Source organism: Ornithodoros turicata, chromosome 1, assembly GCF_037126465.1.
Source record: "Ornithodoros turicata isolate Travis chromosome 1, ASM3712646v1, whole genome shotgun sequence".
NCBI lineage: Eukaryota > Metazoa > Arthropoda > Arachnida > Ixodida > Argasidae > Ornithodoros > Ornithodoros turicata.
Genome location: NC_088201.1, coordinates 175,012,718 through 175,018,246, shown reverse-complemented (window position 1 = coordinate 175,018,246; position 5,529 = coordinate 175,012,718). Strand labels below are relative to the sequence as shown.

Genomic DNA, 5,529 nt, shown 5'->3' with positions numbered 1-5,529 from the left:
TGAGTAGTTACGGAAGAAAATAATTGCACTGTGTGTGTGTGTGTGTCTTTTTTTCTTTTGTAAGCATAGTTATGGAAGAAACTAATTGTACTGTGTGTGTTTCCTTTCTGTAACGGTTCCGGGACATTTGATCGAACGTCGTTTGGTCTAAAGCCGTTAGATCCAACGCGGGACATTTGGTCGAAAGGCATTTGATCAAACACCGTTTGATCGAGACAGCAGCGTCGTTTAATCGATTCTTTTATTCGTTCGCTTGGAGCGTTGATGAAACAAAAGAGAAGAACACAACAAAATAAAGCTTCACTTCTAAATGCTGTTATCCCAAGGAATATTTCACTCTGTGTAATCCGCTTGCCCATAAACACATTCCTCATCCTAATCCACTTCTTCGCATCCAGAAGGCGATCCGATGGTGTGCCTTTTTTTCGCTATTTACTTGCATTAAGTACTGGCACTGCGTTTGCACGAACTTTGAAAGCATAGTTAGACGTTTAGCTCCACTCTCATGCCCTCGTGGCTGATACCTGCCTGAGCGCATTGATAAAAGTACGCCCAAACATTTCATTTGCCAAAATGCTCCGCAACCCGGGACAATTTATTCCTACGCCCACGCTAAAGTGAGACATGTTGTTCGCTGCATTTTTCTAACCAATCTGCCGGAAATATAGGGGCCTTGGAGAATTGCTTCTTAATCTTGTCACGTTGCTCCTGGCTCTGTGTGTTCTCAGAACACACAGACAGTCATAGAGACTTTCCCAAATTGGAGTTTTCATTTCTCTTCTCCCTTCCAAGACTGAAGCAATGGGGGCGGTGATGCCCTCATTCACACATTGTGCTCTTTTCTAGAAGGGCGGAAATCGCTGAACACACGGGATGAGCGACCTGTAGCCTCTAACCATGACACCCTTCACCGCTGGATGCCACAATGTGGAACTAGAGAAGTCCACAAATATGGGAGGATGACATATGTGTATTTAAGTGTATTTTAAATATAAATACGCCTAAAACGGCATTTAAATATAAATACTTTTTTGCCATTATTTAAATACATATTTTAAATACAATGTATTTAAATGCTGCCCATCCCTGGTGCTCTGTTTCATGAGCTATCCACAATGCCCCTCCTGTATTTTTGGAAGCATAGAACCCCGCCGAACCATTATTTCAGCCCTCTGCAACCAGAGGCCATAGGCTAAGCCCAGTGATTGTGCATTATTTTCGGAACCCCGTGCAGAGTAGCCTGTGGCACTGTCTGTTGTCTGATTAAAGGACCCAATCATGTTTTCTTCCGACAGCACTTAAAGTAAAATCGGTTCAAGCAAACATATTTAATTAAGTACCATATAGCTATTTTCGTTGTTGTTTTGACGACTGAGTGACCAATGCGAGCTTCACTTTCCACTTCTTATGTGGCAAGTAAGAGAACAACGGCATTTGGCCGGGGAATACCAGAGTTAGGGACGACACAAACATGTAAGCCTCATACGCCCGGAAATCAACGAATGAAACAACTCAGGGAAAAGAGGCGCTGACGCCAGGAATCGAACCTGGGTCTTCTGATTTCCGGTCAGATATGCTACCACGACACCACACCAGCACGCCGTTTCCCATGAGCCATTGAGTGCCTCAAGTACGGGGGGGGGGGGGACAACCAACCACGCTATACCCATTCTCTCTTACATCTTTCTCACTCACTCTCTCATTCATACAGGGCCAATCAGAGAGTGAGTGAGAAATATGTAAGAGCGAATGGGAATAGCGCAGTTGGTTGTCCGTCCCCCCCCGTACTTGAGGCACTCAATGGCTCATGGGATATGGCGTGCTGGTGTGGTGTAGTGGTAGCATGTCTGACCGGAAATCAGAAGACCCAGGTTCGATTCCTGGCGTCAGCGCCTCTTTTCCCTGAGTTGTTGCAATCGATAAGTAAGAAAAACTCCGGACGCGGGATCATTTTTTTTTTCGGAACCCGCCGCTGCTGCGTGAAATTTCCCCCCTTTTGTCTGCTTCTGATTCAAGTGGACATTGTTTCATCCATTTTTTGTGTAAATTAAGTATTATTTATAAGGTTAGTGTTGTCATACATAAGTTGAAATTTTGTTTACCCTGCACGATCTAACGCTTAGAAAGGAACGAGGCACATCTGCAATATTGGGTATTGCCACATGAAAGGTCTTTTTCGTACTATCGAACGATAACGTCCTCACCATTCTGGCACGAAAAGTTACTAGGCTACGCTAATTAAACTTTGTGTTGTTTTGTGTATGTGTGCGTGTGCGTGTTTTCCTGTGTACACCTTAAAATTTTCCAAAAAAGTCCTAATGACCTGTCCGAATAAAGTCCGAAATGACCTGTCGCAAAGTCCATACTCTTGTCTATAATCCTAAAGTCATTTCGGTTACTTTACCGAGAAGAAGCAGATTCAAGAAGCAGTACAAGGTTCGATTTTAAAAATGTTCTTATGGCCGCATATATTTTTTATCCTGTGACAAAACGCAATAAAAAGCGCTTCGATCCGGTGTCCGCCCATTTGGTCGAACACCGTTTGATCGAAGGCGTTTCATCGAACGCCGCTTGGCCGAAAGCCGGTTGATCGACGCAGTTTGTTCGAAAGGAGTTCAAAGCTCGCAGCGTGTCCTTAGCACCTCTTTTTCTGTAACTTTTGACTCGAGCATAAGGAGCAGGCAATCAGTGTCCTCGGTTTTTTGTTTGTTTCTTGCTTTTTTTTTCAGCTAAAGAGGGTAGACCACTGCTTATTTGCAGACCTTTGTCGTCTACGAACAGCACAGCCTTGCTTTTTACTCTCGCTCATACGAAAGGAAAATAAAATTGAATAAAATTTAATTGAACAATGCGGAAGTGGCTCAAGGACATTTCGCTGCAGGACATTTCGGTGCACGGACGTTTTGGTGCACGGACATTTCGGACATTTCGGCAGGACATTTCGGTGCAAAGCGCTACAGAGGCGGGGGATCACTGCAACGTGGGTTCCGGGAAAAATAGACCCGGAATGGCTGTCACGATGTCGACATATCGTAATAAAAGAAATAGAACAAGGCGGCTTGGTATCAAAAGTAGTGATGTCAGGAAGTTTGGTTTACATAGAGAAGAACGTGCTTTATGCATTTTTGGTGCACTGTTGCAGATTTAAGACATGATCTGCGTCTGTTCGTGGTCTGTCGTGGATTTTAAACTTTTTGGGCATTTTCTTCTTTAATATTTTGCGCCCCACGCACTAGTCGGTGCTGTTCATTTTTCTAGTTCTTTTTCCAAGAGTAGATGAAGAATTGCTTCGTTATAGTGGGTATTATCTGGAAGAGGGTATCTTCAAGGTACGGATATTATGCAATTTGAATTCCATTTGTTGAGGACGTGCGGTTACATCTTTGGTGGAAGCATATGATTAGACGTATTCCAAAAAGTTACGAAGTTACCATGTCCCGGTGTTCAGAAGGGAATATGGTAACTTGGTAACGTTTTGGAGTACAAGGAGAATAACGTCTAATCATATGTTACCAATCAAGTTACCATGTCCCGGTGTTCAGAAGGGAATATAGCAGTTCCTGTTTGGATAAAAGCTCTGCACCTTCCCGTGGCCTCTTCAAGTTTCCATGAAGGTAACAAAAGTCTTCAAGTATGGAATAAGCAGTTCTATCGCATTGTGGCCATCCCGTGAGTGATTCGTTGTGATGAACTATGTTAAAAATAAACGAGCAAAAAATTGTTGATTATTAAAATTAAATTGATGACTATCGCATCTTACTTTAGCAACACTTTCCACAACCGCCTCTTCGACATACACACACTGTTTTTACTGTTGAAAAGACGACCAGTTTATGGCTAGCGAGTCTAACAGCTTTTGGAGAGGCACCACGGTAATATTATATGGTTGTTTAGGCCTTGTAAATACGCGGCCATCACCGAGGAACAATTATGTAGAAATACAAGGGGAATAACGTCTAATCAAATGCTTCCACCAAAGATGTAACTGGCACGTCCTCAACGAATGAAATTCAAATTGCACAATATCCATACCTTGAAGATGCTCCCTTCAAGATAATACTCACTACAAAATTAAAAAGCAATTCTTCATCTACTCTTCAAAAAAGAAATAAAAAATGGATTTCTGTACAGCACCGACCAGAACATGGGGCGTAACATGTTAAAAAAGAAAGTGCCCCAAAAGTTTAAAAGCCACGACAGACCACGAACACATGCAGATCAGGTCTTAAATCTATAATAGTGCACAAAAAATACATAACGCCCGTTCTTCTGTATGTAAACCATTTTTCTTGACAACACCACCTTCGATGCCAACCGCCCTCTTCCCTTTGTTTTATTACGATACGTCTGCATTGTGACAGCCATTCCCGGGACCATTTTTCCGGGACCCCTCAGCAACGTTTTGCATCAAAATGTCCGTGCACCGAAACGTCCGTGCACCGAAATGTCCGTGCACCGAAAAGTCCGTGCACCGAAATGTCTGAATCTCTGTGGGGGTATCCCACAAACCAGTAGGACACATATTGAAGAAAATTGCCTCAAGTTGGGAGCAGCCAATAGTATGTACCTCTTCTGGGCACCCTTTTTATTGCTGGCGACAAATTTAAAGGGAACAACCCGAAGTGGGATAGTGATATATGCCCGAAAGGCACTCGAAGTCTGTGAATGCTAAGAAGGAAATTTCGCCATAGTGTAAAACAAAGATATTATAGTAACAGCCATATAGAAACTTAGTTCAACGTTGTTTGAGTGTGCATTTGGAGTCTGAGATACCAATACGTCCACGCCATGAAAGAAAAAAAAAAAGACAAAGTACAAAGATCTGGTCCCCGGCTTATATTGTCTAGGTTTCGAAGGACGTCTTCGGTTGCATGTATGTTGGAAGAACCAAATTTAGATTCACTTGCACATACGCGCAAAGTAAATAAACTAAACCACAACAAATAAGTATGGTAACGTAGTAAATAAATTAAAACTGTTCTTCCTCGAAAGCAATGGTCAGTTAACTACAAACATTAATAATACATTGTTAATTGTCCACGTTCGACGCGAATAAATCATTCTAAATATCATTTATTTATTTGTCAAAAATGTTGATTATTTCACAATTGACATCAATTATTATTTGACAAAGTGTTGGGGGACTAGGGGTAGGCATGTATGCTATGTTTAATTACTATCTGTCAGAGAGGAAAAACCTATCAAGTTGTCGAACGGGATAGGGTGAACAACACACCCCATCGGATCGCCTTCTGGATGCGAAAAAGTGGATTAGGATGAGGAATGTGTTTATGGGCAAGCGGATTACACAGAGTGAAATATTCCTTAGGAAGAGAGGGCTGTCCTGAAAAGAGGGCTGTTGCGCTAAAGTTTGAGGTGAGCGACTGGAGCGCCACTCTGACCCCTACCGTCGGAATGCTACGACATGCGGCCGCTCCCGCCTCGTATGCGTAACTGATAGCAACGGGTAGGACGCGTCAGAGTTCGCCGGTTTTTTTTTTTTCGAAATCAAACTCTGCTCGAATGAAA

The 5,529-nt window shown here is 42.7% G+C and overlaps 2 non-coding genes across 2 annotated transcripts; one reads left to right on the top strand and one right to left on the bottom strand.

The window, feature by feature from the left end:
- Positions 1-1,526: 1,526 nt before the first annotated feature.
- Trnas-gga (transfer RNA serine (anticodon GGA)) lies at positions 1,527-1,597 on the bottom strand. The gene has a single exon. It is a non-coding gene; the product is annotated as a tRNA-Ser (tRNA).
- A 224-nt stretch (positions 1,598-1,821) lies between these two features.
- On the top strand, positions 1,822-1,892 carry Trnas-gga (transfer RNA serine (anticodon GGA)). Its single transcript has one exon. It is a non-coding gene; the product is annotated as a tRNA-Ser (tRNA).
- The last annotated feature ends 3,637 nt before the right edge of the window (positions 1,893-5,529 follow it).